This window comes from Dermacentor andersoni, chromosome 1 (assembly GCF_023375885.2).
Source record: "Dermacentor andersoni chromosome 1, qqDerAnde1_hic_scaffold, whole genome shotgun sequence".
Lineage (NCBI taxonomy): Eukaryota > Metazoa > Arthropoda > Arachnida > Ixodida > Ixodidae > Dermacentor > Dermacentor andersoni.
In genome coordinates this window covers 58024981-58043020 of record NC_092814.1, presented here as the reverse complement: position 1 = coordinate 58043020, position 18040 = coordinate 58024981, and the positions used below count along the sequence as shown (strand labels likewise).

Below are 18040 nucleotides of genomic sequence, written 5' to 3'. Positions count from 1 at the left end.
TGAAAAGCTGGCGGCCCTCTATACGAACTGTTTCATGACTTCAAGGTTCTCAGAGAACTGGAAGAATGCCAAGATTATGCTAATCCACAAAAAGGAAGACGTTAAAGATTGAACAATTATAGGCCCATTAGCTCACTTCCAGTATTATATAAAAGATTCACCAAGATAATTTCCTATAGAATAAGGGCATCACTGGAATTCAGAAGGGTTGACATACGGGCCAGTTGGTACATAGCTGAAGGAAAAAACCAGTCACAAAAGACAAAGGACAAGAAGAGTCCATTGCAATGAATGTGCGGTCACCCATTGTTCAGCAATGTAACGATTCTTGGTAGAGGCAAGGGCAAAAAAGAGCGAGAAATCGTGGGAGCGTACTACACCAGGTTATTAGGTGACGACTGCATTAGTACAACCTCGGTGCGCTTACTAGGAAGAAAATTTGCTTTTTTAGGTCAGTCACGATAGATGTGATATCTGCTCTTTTCAATGCTCTATGATTAGTGATACTGCTGTTGCGCATGCTCTGCTGGCCTTGCTGGGACTATGCCCTTTCTAATAAAGCCCAGTCGTTGTGGTGTGAACATCTGTTCTTGTCCTTTGTCTTTTGTGACTGGTTTTTTCCTTCAACTGGAATACAGTAAACCAAGAGAACAGGCTGGCTTCAGGAAGCGTTACTCTACAATGGATCATATCCATGTCATCAATCAGGCAATCGAGCAATCCGCAGAGTACAATCAGCAACTCTATATAGCTTTCATAGATTAGGAAAAGGCATTTGATTCAGTAGAAATACCAGCAGTCATTGAGGTATTACGTAATGAGTACAGGAGGCTTACGTTAATATCTTTGAAAATATTTACAGGGATTCCACAGATACTTTAATTCTCCACAAGTAGGAAGATACCTATAAAGAAAGGAGTCAGACAAGGGGCGCTATAACATAAAACTATTCCAAACTTCTCTATTCCAATTCTGCTATCAGCCCACCGCGATTGGTCAAAAACTTTTTGGGACCACCCCCGCTTCACCTGTCTATCACGCGACGTCACGAAAACCGCGATAGCTCCACATCTGACATGACGTGTGCACACTGATTATGCATAACTTGACCGAACAAAACAAAAATAGTTATTTCTGATTCGATGCCTTTTTGCCATTAGCCCTCGGCTATTGGTCAAACGTTTTCGGGCTGCACTCACTTCACCTGCCTCTCACGCGACGTCACAAAACCGCAAAAACTTACCGCGTCAAAGTGACACGTACGCGTTAAAGATGCATTATTATGCCGAACAAAACTGAATTTTCTTCTGAATAGCCGCAAGCTGCCCCGTTCCGAAAGAAATAAAAGATGGCTGCCGCCGATCGCTCCGGCACTGGCTACTCGCATCTGCCGGAGAGCATGGGTTTATTTGCGTGTAATAAAACTTCTTGCGTGGCCATGGAACGTTTCGAGAACTTTCGGCACGTTTACGACCTCGTTCTCCTAACTCTTCCTTGCTGAGGATCCGTTTTAGCGTCATTCTTAAGCTTCCGTTGTATGCCGCCGCGATTGTCGACGAACCACCGCAAGCAAAGCAAGAGAAATCGGACCAATCGCAGACGCCGGCACCACCCTCTTCATCCGGTTATCGATATTCAGTGCAGTGGCTCGGTCCCATCAAATCCCTCTACACTTGAGCATGCTCCTCTCCTCTTGTGAGCCAATTACGTAAGACAAGGCGCTCAGTGCAGGCAATGTTATTTGTTTTTCATATGCTTACGTCGGCGGTTACGCAAATTTGACGTCAGGAGATTGGAATAGAAACATATTGGAACAGTTTTACGTTATACGGCCCAAGGAGACACAATTTCTCCAACGCTATTCACTGCGTGCTTGGAAGAAGTATTCAAGCTATTAAACTGGGAAGGCTTAGGAGTGAGGATCAACAGCGAATATCCCAGCAACCTTCGATTTTCAGATGACATTGTCCTATTCAGCAACATCGGAGACGAGTTACAACAAATGATTAAGGACCTTAACAGAGAGTGTAAGAGTTGGGTTGAAGATTAATATGGAGAAAACGAAGAGAATGATGAATAGCCTGCCAAAGGAACAAGAGTTCAGAATCGCCAGTCGGCCTCTAGTCTGTGGAGGAGTGCGTTTACCTAGATCAATTACTCATAGGGGACCCTGCTCATGAGAAGGAAATTTACAGAATAAAAATGGGTTGGATCGCCTACGGCAGACATTGCCAGCTCCTGACTGGAAACTTACCACTGTCATTGAAAAGGAAGGTGTACAATCAGTGCTTTTTACCAGTGCTGACATACGGGTCAGATATTTGGAGACTGACAAAGAAGCTTGAGAACAAGTTAAGGACCGCGCAAAGAGCGATGGAACGAAGATTGCTAGGCATAACGTTAAGAGACAGAAAGACAGCGGTTTGGATCAGACAGCAAATGAGTATAGACGATATTCTAATTGAGATCAAGAGAAAAAAATGGAGCTGGGCAGGTCATGTAATGCGCCGGTTAGGTAACCGTTGTACCATTAGGGTTACAGAATGGGTACCGAGAAAAGGGAAATGCACTCGAGGACGGCAGAAGACTAGGCGGAGCCATGAAATTAGGAAATTCGCGAGCGCGAGTTGGGATCGGTTGGCGCAGAACAGGGCTAACTGGAGATCGCAGAGAGAGGCCTTCGTCCTGCAGTGGACATAAAACAGGCTGCTGATGATGATGTATACGTGTTTTCATTTCATGACATATTGGCTGGTGCGGACAATTTAGCTCGTGCGGTATTTTGCAAACGGAGCGATGTGCTGCGCGACTACCTCGTTAATACGGATATCGCTAGAGGCGGCGCATGGTTTACGCGTGGGCGCAATTCACAGCAGCCGCCGCAGACAGACCTCCGCTCATGTATCACTTTATTTTCATACAGACGACCCGTACTACTCTAGCACCATCTCACCGCCATTGTCGCCGCAAAGTCCGTCTTGCACAGCACGATGCTTTCGCGATAACCTACTCCTCCGTTTCCGCCTCATGGTTCCGCTACACCCTCATCCTCTGCTTTCCTCCTTGCGGTCTCTTCGCTATGACCATCTTTCAACTTCCGCTGCGCTCCGCGTTCGCCGTGTTCGTTCGCTCGGTTTTACGAGACAACGCCGACACTTGCCGCAGGAACGGGCGCCTAAGAGCTGTGCTTTAAAGCGAGTGCCTCCATACGAAGGATATAGTACACATTACGCTTTTTGCTTTGAACCGTGTGTACAGGGGCTTCGTGCTGTCCTAGCAGCCGCTTCGCGCGAGAATGCCGGAGAGAACATTCGGGCTGCCTCGGGCGCTCGGACAAGAGTACTGTGTTGAGCGCGGTGGTGCGGTGATGGCAACGTCGTTTACCCTTTTGGTATTTCCATGTTATCACCAGCAATATCGTTTGGCCTTAGACACGTTTTAAATGATTGGAAGATTCTATGCACATGTGGGAATCGGTTATAAGCGAAGCTGAAGTTGCTTCACTTCCATACCATATTCACTACTATGTAGCTCAACACTCTTCACTCAATGCACATTCCGGTCCCATTTTGTTCACTTACCTTTTTTTTTCTCCATGCTCAACTGATTCTGTTGCCGATTTCTTCATTTGCCGTCTTGCCACTTGTTCTGCTAGTATATTCGATCACAATGCTCTTCTCTGGGCGTTGGTAAAAAATGTTCATATGCTCCGTTGAACGTACCATGCAGGTGGCCCAAGTTGTCTATTTGGGCCCGTGCCCTGTGGCATATGCCCGTTGCACATACCCAGTGACCCAAGTTGTCTGTTCGGTCTGAAATAGCCCTTAGTTTAAAATAACCTTTTCGCATTGATATTACAAAACTAACAAAGAATATTCAGTCTAGGATTGGCAAGTGGGTTCTTCATGTTATAGTAATGGTCACTGGTTGCACTTTTTGAAGAAGCTGTTTGGCGCAATTTCAATTATATATATGATACGATACATTTTTGCTAGATTTAGCGGTCTTTGCTTACAGTCGTTATACAAATATTAGAATTTTATCACGGTGTGATTACGCACCCCATAGAGCCCTACCGTAACAGTGGTCGAAATTTCGGATACCCTACAAAGTTTACATTGATCTCGCTGGACTCCATATGCTCAAGACATATTGCAAGCGATAATCTAGCCGCATAAACTTAAGCACATTTGCCCACAGAAATTTCAGAATTAAAAAAAAGAAGTTTATCTTTTGTGGGCTTGGTGCCTGGCGCAGGTATGCAGGCTGAAATAGGAGTTCTCAATGGAAGATGACGTATGCTTGACGAATCCACAGTACCTTAAGCGCCGCCAAAACACATGATGCCGCTATTAGAGTCTCCAATTGGGATCGCCATTGGGGTCAGTCGCGCACATGATGACCAGTCAAGTTGGAGTTATCTGTTGCAGGTCAATTTCAGGATCGAAATAACGAAAGTTTGGGCCCGTAGACATGTATGGGCGCAGGCCAGGACCTTCGGTCGCAATAGAATTAAAAAAAAAAAAAATAGTGGAATTACCTGTGGTTGAATTAATGGAAGTCTACTGTACTGAGATTTTTTCTGCTGCCTACATAGGCTGAAAATTTTCCCGCAAGTTTTGTTTCATTTGGATTGCCCAGTTTTTTGGATGTACTGAGAAAATTTGCGTTGAAAAAACTGTTGCTGTTCTTCTGATGATCTTTTAGTCGCGGAATTTTTTACTACGAAAGTCATGGAAAACCCGGAAAAGTCGGAGAATCTTGAGAAAAAGAATTTGCTAGACACCCAGAAAAAGCAAGAGTAGGTTTCCGTCCAAGTATATTATTATTATTCAATAATAGGTTAAACGCAGCCGATACAGGAAGCTTAAAAATTATTTTTCGGCACTACATGAGTACAAGCATTTTCCTTGTTTATCATTTAACTTTCACATTAACTTTCTATGGCGAGTAGCTGTTATATTTTACTATGCTTTTACTTGAAAGAAAAAGTACAGCATGGGCAACGTTTGAAATTTATGGTAAATCTTTCTCCTCGAAGATATATTCTATTTCTGGCTACCTGACACACATATAGGTCCAAAGGTCCCGTAAAGTAACAAAAACAAAATGAGAAAAGTATTTCTGAATTTAGAACATTTGAGAAAAAAGATCCCCTGGGATATATTGCGCTCAATTTTCTTCCTTTAAAAATTAAACTTCGTGGCTTTACGTGCCAAAACCACGATCTGAATATGAGGCACTACGGTGGGCGGTTCCGTATCAATTTTGACCCCCCGGAGTTCTAACGTGCACCCATTGCGTGGTGCACAAGTGTTTTTGCATTTCAGCACTATCGGAATGCGGCCGCCGTAGTCAGGATTGAACCCGCGAGCTCGAGTTGTCTTGCATTTAGTTTATTATAATTGATTAATTAATTTCTGGGGTCCTGCATGCCAAAACCACGATCTAATTGTGAGCCACGCCATAATGGAAAACTCCGGACTATTTTCGACCACCTGGGGTTCTTTAACAGCACCCATTGCACAGTACCACGAGCGTTTTTGCATTTCGCCCCCACCGAAATGCAGCCGCCGGGGCCGAGATTCGATCCCGTGACCTCGTGCTATATATATAGGAGCGCAAAGTTTTTGCCTTTCTAATAAATTTGTCGAAGAGGCGGAAATTATCTGCGTGAGAAATCGCAGCGTCGGCCAGGTAGCTAATTAAAAAAAAGGGTTTGCTTCTAAAAATACTAACTTTTAAATTATTCACTTTAACCCGTCGCAATGACTCAGTGGGCATGGAGTTTCGCTGGTGAGCACGGTCGCTGCGGTCGGTTTTCGATTAAAGCTTTAATTTCGATGGGGGCGAAATGGGAGAATGATTACCGTATGTATTCCCTAGGTGGTAAAAATTATTCAGGGGCCCTCGAATACGGCCTCCAGATAGCCCCAGTGTTGCTATGGGGTATTAAGCGCCATGGATAAATGAATCAGTCAATTAGAGTACATATTGCAAGTGCATAATTGAAGGGAACCAGCAGAGAAGTCATGTCTGCCTATAGCAGAAATCCTAAACTTAGGCTATGCACCACTTTCGCTATATTTGTCCCAAATTCTCCCGAAGGATTTAGTAGAGCTATCCAGACACTGCGATTTGTCATGCAGGTCCGCGTCTTCAGATATGTGTGCCTTGTCTCGGGAAGTTCGACAGATCGTCGCACGCGAGAACGGATTGGATCGCCAGGCCATGCGAGGTGTGTTAAAAAAGTATCAAAACCTTTGGTCAGCAGAAATAAATTTACCCTTTAGGAGGAACGAAACCGTAATCCCATTCAAATTAGTCTTCTTGGTAATGCACACACTTATAGGAGCTCTACCGCAATAGTTGGAAACACTTTTGGAACGCGTCTTTTGGAATGGTTATCAGGCGGGCCGTCGCATTTCGCATGTCTTGACTCAAATTGGGTTCCTTTCAGTGGCATTTTCAGCTTGAGAAAGAGCAAAAAAGTCGCACTGAGCCAGGTCGGGGAAGTAGGGAGCCTGACGAACCTCGGGAATGTTGTGTTTAGCAAAGAATGAATCAGATGCGCACAATGTGCGGGTGCGGTATCATGATGTAGCTGCCAGGTTTTTGCTGCCCACAGACCCGGTCGTAATTGCGCCGCACATCATCACAAAGGCGACGAAGGACCTCCTGGTAATATTCATTTGTGATGCTTTGGCCTTGTGGTGTGACCCCTCACGATGCACCACCCCACGGGAGTCGAAGAAAATGGTCAATATGATCTAGATGTTGCTGCGAATCGACCTGCCGTGCACTTTTTTTTTTTTTTTTTGGCCTCTGGGATGTCGGATGTTAATTTTCCACTGTGACGACTGCATCTTTCATTCTGGGTTGCACACATAAACCCACGACTCATTGTCTCTGACCACAGTGTTCAGAAAGTTGGGGTTACTGTTTGCACTGTCCAGCGGTTACTGTGCGATTTCCAAACGGAATAGCGCTTATGCTCCATTGTTAGCAGTTCCGGTACGAATTTTGCGGACACCTTTTTCATACCCAAATCTTCGCTCAAAATTGAATTTACTGACCCCTATCTCATGCGAAAGTTCTCAGACTGTGATGCGGCGGTCCTCCATGGCCAAAGTCCGCACTTGCTCGATGAGATTCTCATTTCGGCTTATTAAGGGTGCGCCTAGAATGTGGTTCACTGTCCACTGATGTGCGGCCATCTTTGAAGCAAGTGTACCACTCCTTTATCCGTGAGGTGCTTCATGGCATATTGTCCCCGGAAGCTTGTTGAATCTTGTGGATGGTTTCCACTTGGGTATCGCCAATTAAGCTTTTGGCAAAGTTTGATGCAATATCGCTGCTCATGTTGTTCTGTCATTTTGCAACTTACTGGAATCCAACAAGCGCTCACTACACGTCCGCACTCATAGGCCGACTGGCAGCAACTGACGCTTCCCGCAGCCGGAATGGAATTCACGCATGCACCTGAATGTCCCCTCCATATCTCCAACGAAGGAAGCCTCCCACATTTCATTGGTTTACGTGGGAAAGAATTAAGGTTCGATATACTTTTTGAACGCACCTCGTATTTGCAGCGAACTGTTTTGCGTCACGACAGCATAAGATGTGCGTCCGGCGCTCTTCCTGCGCTCTATTAAAGCGCCCTTATAGCTGCTTCGGAATCGGAGCGGGAAAAGGTGAACTTTTTCTCTAGGAATATCTTAAAAAGGCAGGCTCATGGGCGAAGAGTATTCAGGGGAAGTCAGGGAATGCACCGGTGCGTTCCCCTCATAGGTTAGAGTGAGGATGTCAGTGGAAGAGTAGAAAGATATATGGCAGAGAATAAAGGCGATCGAGGCGTTATTGTCTTATAGGGAGCACGGCTCAAGCAGAAGCTAAGCTATCTACTTTTGTAGGACCCTATACTTTAATGTTTCAGAGGTAGAACCAAGTTTGACACACAAGTGTATAAGAGTTTTATAAAGTATAATCTTTAACTTGTTAAAGACTAAATGGGCAATATTGGCTTTTGAAAAGATAAACAATAAATGTTATAAAATGGCACATAGTGCAGAATTAAGTAAGATACACGGCACTAGTGAACACTAAACGAGAAATAAGAAAAAGGGTAAAAGTAAAAGGTGAAGTCCAACTGAAATATGCAAGAAACTGCAATATCCACAGGGGAAAAGAAAATTATTGGTTTAGTATATTAAGCTGCACGTTCTTCCCTACAGAGCGAAAGGAATGCCAATTGGCTGGGATGTTTGGTACAAACCGACACCTCCTCAGAATGGCCACACCACTGCAGCATGCGTAATAGATGCTCGGACGCTCCAGATTTGCTGGAATTGGCACGAACTCCATCGCTCTGTCAAATGCATGCTCCAAACCGGTGTGAATGCTGTGCCACATTTTTAGTGAACTGGGAGTGGCCCGACGATCAACAACTGCGTTGCTATAGTATGCCTTGACTTGCGAGGGCATTTCATCCTCCGGCTTTGGGCAATGTGCGCGACGTGGTGGAAGAGAGGGAAAGCACTCAGCTCGGCATAACTCGGGACTCAGAAAAACACTGGGCAGTCGCTCTACCACAGCTGTGCAACAGTCATTTGCTGATGCGCTGCCACTCCAGAACCAATTTCAAAATTTTTGCGCCAGTCCTGTCAAAACTCTTGAAAAACGATTAATCAAACAGGTCTAATCAATTAAGTCAATTAAATGAAAGACATTTATGAAGATTAGTCATTTTGCGGGATACATTTAATCGATTAATCATTCATCTATATTACCAACCCTACGAGCTGCGTGGCATATGTGTGGTGATAGCACGCAGCAATGGCCAAGCAGTTGCTGAGCAATGTGTCGTTGTCGAGCAGTGCAATGTTGTCAAGCAATGAGCCATGACATTCGAGTTCGCAAAATGTGGGCACGCGATCTTGTAGGCCATGAAAGGGAGGCCACTGCATGGTGTTGAGGAGGTGCATGTAATGATGCAGCCCTTTTCGTCTTTTGCACGCGGCGATTAAAGCACAGGAAAAAAGAATTGCTTAGTGCACAGTGCACTGAAAACTAAATAAAATGCTTTAGGATGCAATATAACCATTTTTTTTTTTACTGATTGAGCATTTTATTTTCTCGGAAGTTCAAGGGGAAGCGAGGACTAAAGGCATGCATGCCTGACAAAGGTCCCCGCTCACACATACAGTTCAGACAATGGTTATCACATATTACTAATTATAATACTGTTCTACTCACGGATATAGAAAATGCAGAAAAAGAACGACAATCTAATTATACAGTATGTGTACACAAATATATCAACATAATAATTTATATGCAGACGGTAACATATAAGACAGTGCATCAGTAGAGGAGAGTCTGGAGGTTTGGGACAGTTGGAGGAATGGGACAAATCGTGTATCTCTCCTGCAGTTAGTTCAAATACGTTCACCGACTACTCACGAGATGGCGTTTGCATACCGAGAGCCTGGCTGTAACGGTGGACGTCTTCCGCGGATGGATTTTTCTGTGACTAGAAATCTCCTTTTCACGTGTCAAAAGTAAGTATCTGCTGTCTCAATTACACATTTCTCTGGTTTAAACTGCTCTGTGGAGGCTTATACCGATTTGCCTCCGAAAACACACATCAGCCTCATACTTGAAGCAATAACATCTTTAGCCCTAACAAGAAAATTTTTGCTGTTGAATGTTTTTTTCTTTGGGTGACGTAGCTTGGGCGGAATTGGACAGTTGAGGATGGAATGGGACCTTGTCCCATTCCTCCCCACAGTAAGGCTGGTGCTGTGTCTAGCGAATCAGCTTCATGGTTGAGCTGCATTAGCTCTGAAAGCTGTCATTTATGTTTGTTTCATATATTAAGCTGATAAATATTCGGTGCCGCAAAATTCAAATAACACAGGCTGACTACATGACAAATCACGTTGGCACGCTAAACGAAAGGGGCACTATAAAACGCGATGTCGCTCCCCACTTGAAAACCTTTGACTACTTTGCACATTTGGAGCAGCCTGGCATAAGCACATGAATAGAAGGCTGCAGCAGCAGTGTTGTTAAGTGCATGCAATGAACTTAAGTGCGTTTTGTATGCATGAATATTTACGTTAGCAAATTATTGATCCATTCTAATTTTCAGGTAGATGCCAAAGGCATACAAGAGAAAGCATTCCGACAGAGCGCAAACATCGAACAGTTTGATGCTGGATGCTGCTTGATTGCTGTGGGATGAAAAGTATAAGAGACGTAGCAGAAGCTTTTAAAATATCAAAATCATCGCTTGGTAGAGCAGTGAAGAAGTACAAGGAATGTGATGACAGAGGCAGCATCTTGTTCAAGTCCAATTTGGTCTGCGGAATGGTCTTCACAGCAGAAGATGAATCTTGCCCACCTGCCGCTTGGCTCCGTCGTCCTTTACGTTGATGCAAGCATTCAGGACTGTGAAACAACCACTGCAATTTATTGCCCATGTGCACCTGCCCTTAATAAGACGACCCGGTTTCAAATCCAAGAGCCTCCTTCCTCCTTTTGTGCTGAGCTCCTTGCTGTCCGAGAAGTGTTGTGCTCTGTGGCCGCCTTTCCCATGGTCCCCCCGGCCCGCATCGTCATCCACACTGATGCCCTCCAGGCAACACGGCTTCTGTGACGCGTAAGTCGCAGCCCTGACATATGCCAACAGATCCATCTTCTGGCGGCACGCATCCCGCAGCCAATATCTGTCGAGTGGATCCCACGCGACCTTCTAAGTTTCTAAAGCCGTGCGGATTCTGTGACCCGTCTAGCGACCTCTCCATCGTCACTGCCTCAACTCTCACCAAGATGATGCCACCCTCCTTTTAACAAGAAAGGAGCACCTCCGGCGCCGCACATGTGCTCTCATACCTCCGTGTGCGGTAAACCTCCCCCGCGGTCTTACCCGTGCAGAGGAGGTTGCACTTCGGAGGATCCGGGTCGGGGTTGCCCTCACTCTTGCCGTGACTCGGAAGTGGCCGCACTTTCACCCATTATATTTTCGCCCTGAGCGTCCACTCTGCAAGTCGCGAAATGCTGAAGCCGACATCCACCACCTGCTGTGGGTATGCCCTGCACTGAAACCGACGAGGCTCCGGCACCTCGCCGCATAATCCGAGCGATTACACTGCTTGGACACAGGGACCCCATTATCAACCCCTCTTGGACTTCATTAGATCAGCAAATCTTTTTTCATTCATTTAATCATCCTTATTCACCCCCATCCCATACCCCTGTATGCCCTGAAGCATTTACCTTCGCATTAAAAAAAAAAAAAATGAAATTCTCTTGAAAGAGTATTTGCTGAAGGCAAGCAAGATGCATTATGGGCTTACGAGAATGCAGGTTCATTCACTGGCGTACCAATTTGCAACAGCCTTAAACTGGAAGTGCCCGGCATTATGGGAAGTCAACAAGATAGCTGGAAGAGACTGGTTTATGGGCTTTATGGAACGCCATCCAGAGCTATCGCTTTGATCGCCGGAAGCGACCAGTCTTGGTAGGGTAACAAGCTTCAACAAGAAAAACGTCGATGCTTTCCTTTCAAATCTGAAAGGCGTCTACGACCGATACAAGCTAACTCTGGACCACACCTACAATTGTGATGAAATGGACTTCACAACTGCACACAATCGACCAATGATAGTAGCAGCACGTGGTAAGAAGCAAATTAGTCAAATCACATAAGCAGATCACGGTGAATTGGCGACCGTTTTGTGCGCTGTCAATGCTATAGGAAACACTGTCCCCAGTGTTCTGAAAGGCGCCCCAGCCGGTAGTTTTGGTTTGGCAAACAGGTCGGGTTGGATGTCCGGCAAACTGCTTTTACTGGCATTAGAGCACATTGCGAGATATACAAAGCGCATGAAGGAAGCACCCATTCTTCTAATTCTTGACAATCATGAAAGCCATGTCGGCATCAGCACTATCAACAAAGCCAAAGAGAGTGGCGTAATCCTGCTGACCTTCCCCCACACTGTAGCCACCGAACTGCAGCCACTTGATGTGTCCGTGTATGGACCATTCAAATCTAGGTGCAATGCTGCTTGAAATGATTGGCTGATAAATAACCCAGGGAAGGCCATCTCCATCTATAATGTTGGAGAACTAGTGGGATCCGCCTACGTATAAACGGTGACACAAAAGAACATTATCTCGGGCTTTCAAAAAACGGGCATTTGGCATTTCAATAGTGAACCCTTCACTTCGGATGACTACTTGATGTCATCTGTAACTGACCGACCTGTAACATCCCCAAGTGGAGAGGTGTCACGGCAGACAGCCACCGTCATCAGCGAAACAAACAACTCAAGCCTTCTGGAAAATGTTTCGAACTCCAAGACAAACACCGATGGAGCTCGAAACGTCCCTGCAGATGTCTTCACGCCCACTGTTGATAAAGCAGCCTCGATGTCAACGGCATCTTCAAGTCGAATTGTTCCAAGCGATTTTAGACCCTACCTTAAGGCTGCACCGCATCATCATCACCATTATCATCATCATCAGCAGCAGCAGCAGCCTTGTTACGCCCACTGAGGGGCAAAGGCCTCTCCCATACTTCTCCAACTACCCCGGTCATGTAGGTGAAGATGAAGAAGACGAGTTCTTGATCAGCTGCTAATCCTGCTTCGCTCTGGTTTTTCGGTTAAATTTGTGCATACCGACGCCCTCGTGGTACTATATAAAAAGCAATGACGGACGTTCCACCTCCTCTGCCACCAAGATTGGGGGCTGGCCTCCAAGCTGCAAGTCGGTCTGCTGCGCCCGACCACCTTAACGCAACTCTGCCAAGGTCATCAAGCTGCTCAGACGTCGACGACATGGATTCTGACTGCGGATATACCGAGGTCACAAATCGTCGGTTGAGGAAAGTCCATAGGACATCAAGCGTGAGTGAGCTTAACTACAATAAGCCGCCTACACAGCAAGCGTACACAATCGCCTACATCCCTGTCGCTGCTACAGGCAGCCTCAATTCCCTCAATAGGCAAACTCTCACTGCCTATCTTGAGAGACTGGCTCCAGGGCAAATCAGAGAGGTCCGAATTAATCCCAGAAGAAACATACTTACTGTTAATGTGACTACACGAACCATCCTCGACACTTTGAAAGCTGTAACTCAGCTAGGAAATATACTTGTCCGCTCATTCATCATACATGGAGGCAGCACCGCCGCCGGTGTTATCTATGATGTCGATACAGATATTGATAATGTTGATCTCCCAACGCTAATCTCCTCAACTGTCCATATCACAGACATACACCGTCTTGGACGGCCGAGGTGCATAAAACTCATTTTTGAGGGAGAGACCTTACCAACACATGTAAAAGTGGGTTATGTGCGACATCCTGTTCGTCCATACATCCCTAGGCCCTTGCAGTGCCGTAAATGCCAGAAAATCGGGCATGTAAGTGCTGTGTGCGTGAACAAGATGACATGTCCGCGCTGTGGTGGTGATCACGATGAGTTGACGTGTGCTGGCTCTGACTTGAAGTGCCCTAACTGCGACGGGCCGCATGAGGCAACGTTGAAGGACTGTCCAAAATTAAAGACTGAAATGTCCGTGCTAAGGAAAATGGTACGAGATCGATCTACACACAGAGAACCGGCTACCAAGGTCCACTGCCGCCAGAGGCGCTCACGTAATCACAGAAGGAGATCAGCATCGACAACAGGACAACCTGTACTCCAGGGAAAGTCGTCACGCGCTCCTACTAGTCCTCAAACGTCAGAGCCACCTTTAACGACGTCTACTCTTCTGAACACCAAGGACACTACTATATGGCCTTCCCTGCCATCTCGGAGTACAGAAGTGCTGCCGGAACGCCAGCGTGAACATGAACCTGCATCGTCGGATGGGCAAATCAAGGCAATGTTTGCACAGTTGATTCGTTCCTTGCGAATGCTGCTCATAGGAGTTAAGACACCCATTGCCAAGGCTTCGGTGCAAATTCTCAACGCACTAGAACCAGTGTTTGCTGCTGTATAAAAGCTAGCAAAGGCCATGGCATCATCAACTTCAAGGTTGTCACTACAGGAAAGGATAAGCGCTTCCAAAATATTCCAGTGGAACACACAAGGTCTACAGGGTCGCTTGGGAGATCTTAAACAGAGTGTGCTCAAGCATCGGTTTCCAGTTATCGTAATATGGAGCCGAATATGACATCACCATTTGGACTGTCTAGATACAAACAATTCGCTTCTAGGACAAGTGGAAATACTAGCAAAGTTTTACTTTGTGTGCGGTGCGACCTCACGTATTCGCTAAACCAAGTTCCGGTGCATAACAGCAACGAGTACGTCTCCATAACACTGAAGCTAAAGCGCCGGATAATCTCGATCATCGGTGGCTATACTTCTCCCAGGGGAAGATTTGACTCTGGAGACCTGAAACTTGTTCTTGACTCTTGTCAAGGACCTCATATTATTGTAGGCGATTTCAACGCGCACCACCATCTTTGGGGTAGTAGGATCACAAATCTTCGAGGAAGACAACTTCTTAACTTCACAACTTCTTGACATCCTGAACGATGGCTCACCAACATTTCTTCGTGGCACAACGTACAGCAGCTGTCTCAATTTAGCTATCGCTTCACGATGCCTTTCGTCTTCTGCTGCCTGGCGCACAGATGCTGAAACGTATGGCAGTGATCACCTACCTACTTATGTACAACTGAGATGGTTTACAAGACTTCCAAGTTCTCATACGCGACACACTGACTGGGATGCTTTTCAGAACAAGCTAGAAGAATCCTGCAACTGTATAATTTCACTGAAGGAGATTGAAGAGCGCATTACAGCAGCAATGCACGCAACAACACGCATCATCCAAACATCAAATTCAAGAACATCCATTGACGTTATATATGAAGAGCTGCGGGCAGTCCGACGTCGCGTCGAGAGAAAATACAGGCGAACTAAATTGATATTAGACTTGAGGACGTCACGCCGCGTGCAAAAGAAAATTCAAAGATACTTAGACAAGCTCGACAGACAATGTTGGAGGTCCTTTTGCACCAGCCTAGACCCAAGAAAACTGTTGTCCGCAATATGGCATGTTGTACGAGCACTTCCATCTTCTCCACAACAGCTACGTCCTTTCCGAGCTTTGGCTATCATCCAGACGTGCAGTGAGAAGGAAATCGCGGAAGATTTCTGCATACCCCTCTCTGGATCTACAACATCGGTAGCTTCAGTGCTCAGGTGTGCTCCTCCAACAATGGACGATCGTCTCCACCTCCCATTCACGCTGCAAGAGCTACGTGCAGCATTTCCTCTTCAAGACACTCAAGTGCGCCTGGTCCTGATGGCATTACCTATTCTACCTTGCGCCATCTAGGCCCTCGAGCGACTGAAGAGCTTCTGGCTTTATACAATCTCTCTTGGTCCTCGGGACTGTGCCTGCACACTGGAAGACAAGCAAAATCATGGCATTATTGAAACCAGGCAAGACACCCCATGCTATGCTTTCCTACAGACCTGTGGCGCTTGCCAGTTGCATAGGTAAAACCATGGAACGCATGGTTTTGACGCGCCTGGAGTGGTTTTTGGAGAAGCGTAATATATATCCAGACGCAATGACAGGTTTCCAAAAGGGTAGGTCGTCAATCGACAGCGTCAATGACCTAGTAACAACTGTTGAACATCAGAAACGTCGCCGTCGATTAACGGCTGCTGTCTTTCCAGATATCAAGGGTGCTTTTGACAACGTTTTACATGATGCAATTTTTAAATGCCCTAGAAGAATGTGGCATCGGGGGACGTATGCATCAGTGGATAGCCAGCTATCTTCAAGAGAGAACGATATTCATGACAACCCCAGACGGTGAAACAAAGAACCACCCCGTCTATCGTGGAGTGCCTCAAGGAGGTGTATTGAGCCCAACCTTATTTAATATCGTTCTCATTGGACTGGTCAAAGAACACGCAGGCATAGTCTCGGTCTCTGTGTACGCAGACGACATCTGTATATGGACCACGAGCTTAACGCGCTTGCAAGTGCAAACGAAGCTGCAGCGCGCAGTGTCAATAATGTCGACATACCTAAACAGTCACGGACTGCAGCTCTCACCGGAAAAGAAGTGTAACCATGGCATTTACACGAAAGTCAATGGCCTGCTACCCCGTTATGATTGATGGGAAGATTATACCTTCAGTAACCCACTACAAGTTTCTCGGAGTCATCATCGACCGTCACTTCTCTTGGTCGAAGCACCTCTCAGGATTAAGAAAAAAGCTGGACAGCTCAGATCATTTGACATATGTCTGGAAAATCATGGGGGCCATCCAAATCATCTCTTGTCCAGCTCTACCAGGCACTTTTTGTTGGCTACTTCCGCTACACTGCGCCTGCACTTTCTCGGGTTAGTACAACTGCTGTACGCACACTTGAAAGTCTCGCGCACTCAGAATTTGCCTAGGACTACCACGATGTGCGTCTACTTGGGGCACTATTGCAGACGCACGTGCGTGCCCCGCTCGAGTTTATCTGCAACATGAGCCATTGCGAGTGCATCTAAGGCTACTGACTAGACACAGGAATCATCCACTCACGAACGTCACAAGCGTACGGCCTGTGTCCGCCTACTCAGAAGCCGTGTTGCCGCAGCAAGACTTATTGCCGTCGGACTTCGAACCGTATGACATACCCAAAGTTCCACTCTGGACGATGCCAAAGCCAACGGTGAGACTCTCAATCCCTGGAATAATGAAGAAGTCGAAAATGCCGCTTGCTGGCCTCAAGCATTTCGTGCTATCATACATTGCTTACATGTATGGATATTACGAACATGTTTTTACAGATGGTTCTGTGACACAGACCTCTTCCGCGGCGGCCTACACGGTACCAGGAATGGGGATCGCACAACGGTTCAAGATAGGACACAGGACGTCGTCTACAGCAGCTGAGTTGACCGGAGTTCGAGAAGCAGTTCGCTGCATACTGCAACAGTCTCGAGAAGTGGACTGTGACTCAATACCAGCGCTGCAACTCATCAGCAATTATATGAATGATAGAACCGCATATAGTCCTCTGGTTTACGACATCATGTCTCCGCTTGCTGAGGCGTCTCATTCCGGGCATACCATCGTGCTGCTGTGGATTACTGGCCATTGCGGAATAGCTGGAAACGAACAGGCTGACGCGGATGCAAAAAAGGCACACACTGACGGAACCATCATAAAAATTCATTTTTCCCGGTATGACATTAACGCCTTGCTCCATACTTCTATTAAAACTTCGACGGCGCGACATTGGGACAACCCAGAACATCGACAAGAGCGCCTCCATAGACTTGACGCTGGATTACTGTTGTATATGTGGTTTCGGTTTCGGTTTGGGGATCACCTGCCGCCAGAGGCACCAGTGTCGCTATGTGTATATACTATATGACTGTATGTGGCAATAAACGGGGGATTGTTTGGTTGCTAGCAGTTTGTGTACTTGGGCGGCATCCGCCGCTACAACATTGGCGACGAGGGTCGGACCATTTCGGGGGGCGTGACTTTCGCCGCTTGCTTTCTGGCGCCATGAGCATTTCTGGACTCGCACCGCCGCCCCCGTTCCTGCCTGTGCCTGGTCGACCTGCTGTTGCGTGGCCGCAATGGTTCCGCATCTTCGAGAACTACCTGCTTGCTTCGGGGGCCTCTGACTGCACGGCGGAACGTCGCAAAGCACTACTTTTTCACAGCCTCAGCGTAGAAGGTCAGCGCATATTTTATACATTACCACTTCCATCGTTGGACAACGTCAAGCTCGGTGAGCAAACTGCTACTGAGAAAACGTCGGAAGATAGCAAGGGCACAGGCGACACAAGGCCTGAAGTATCGTCGTACGATATCGCAGTCGCCGCTCTGTACGCTCATTTTTCGGCAACAAGCAATGTTGTTGCCGAACGGCATCGTTTCAGTAGGCGAGTTCAGCAAGCTGGTGAATCAGTGAATGAGTACATCACTGCATTGCGGGAGCTTTCTGCTACATACTCTTTTCCTGTCGAAGAAGATTCGCTGTGTGAC

General features: G+C 46.5%; 1 pseudogene; it reads left to right on the top strand.

Moving 5' to 3' along the window:
• The first annotated feature begins 9107 nt into the window (after positions 1-9107).
• On the top strand, positions 9108-17350 carry LOC140213752 (uncharacterized; annotated as a pseudogene).
• Positions 17351-18040: the final 690 nt, after the last annotated feature.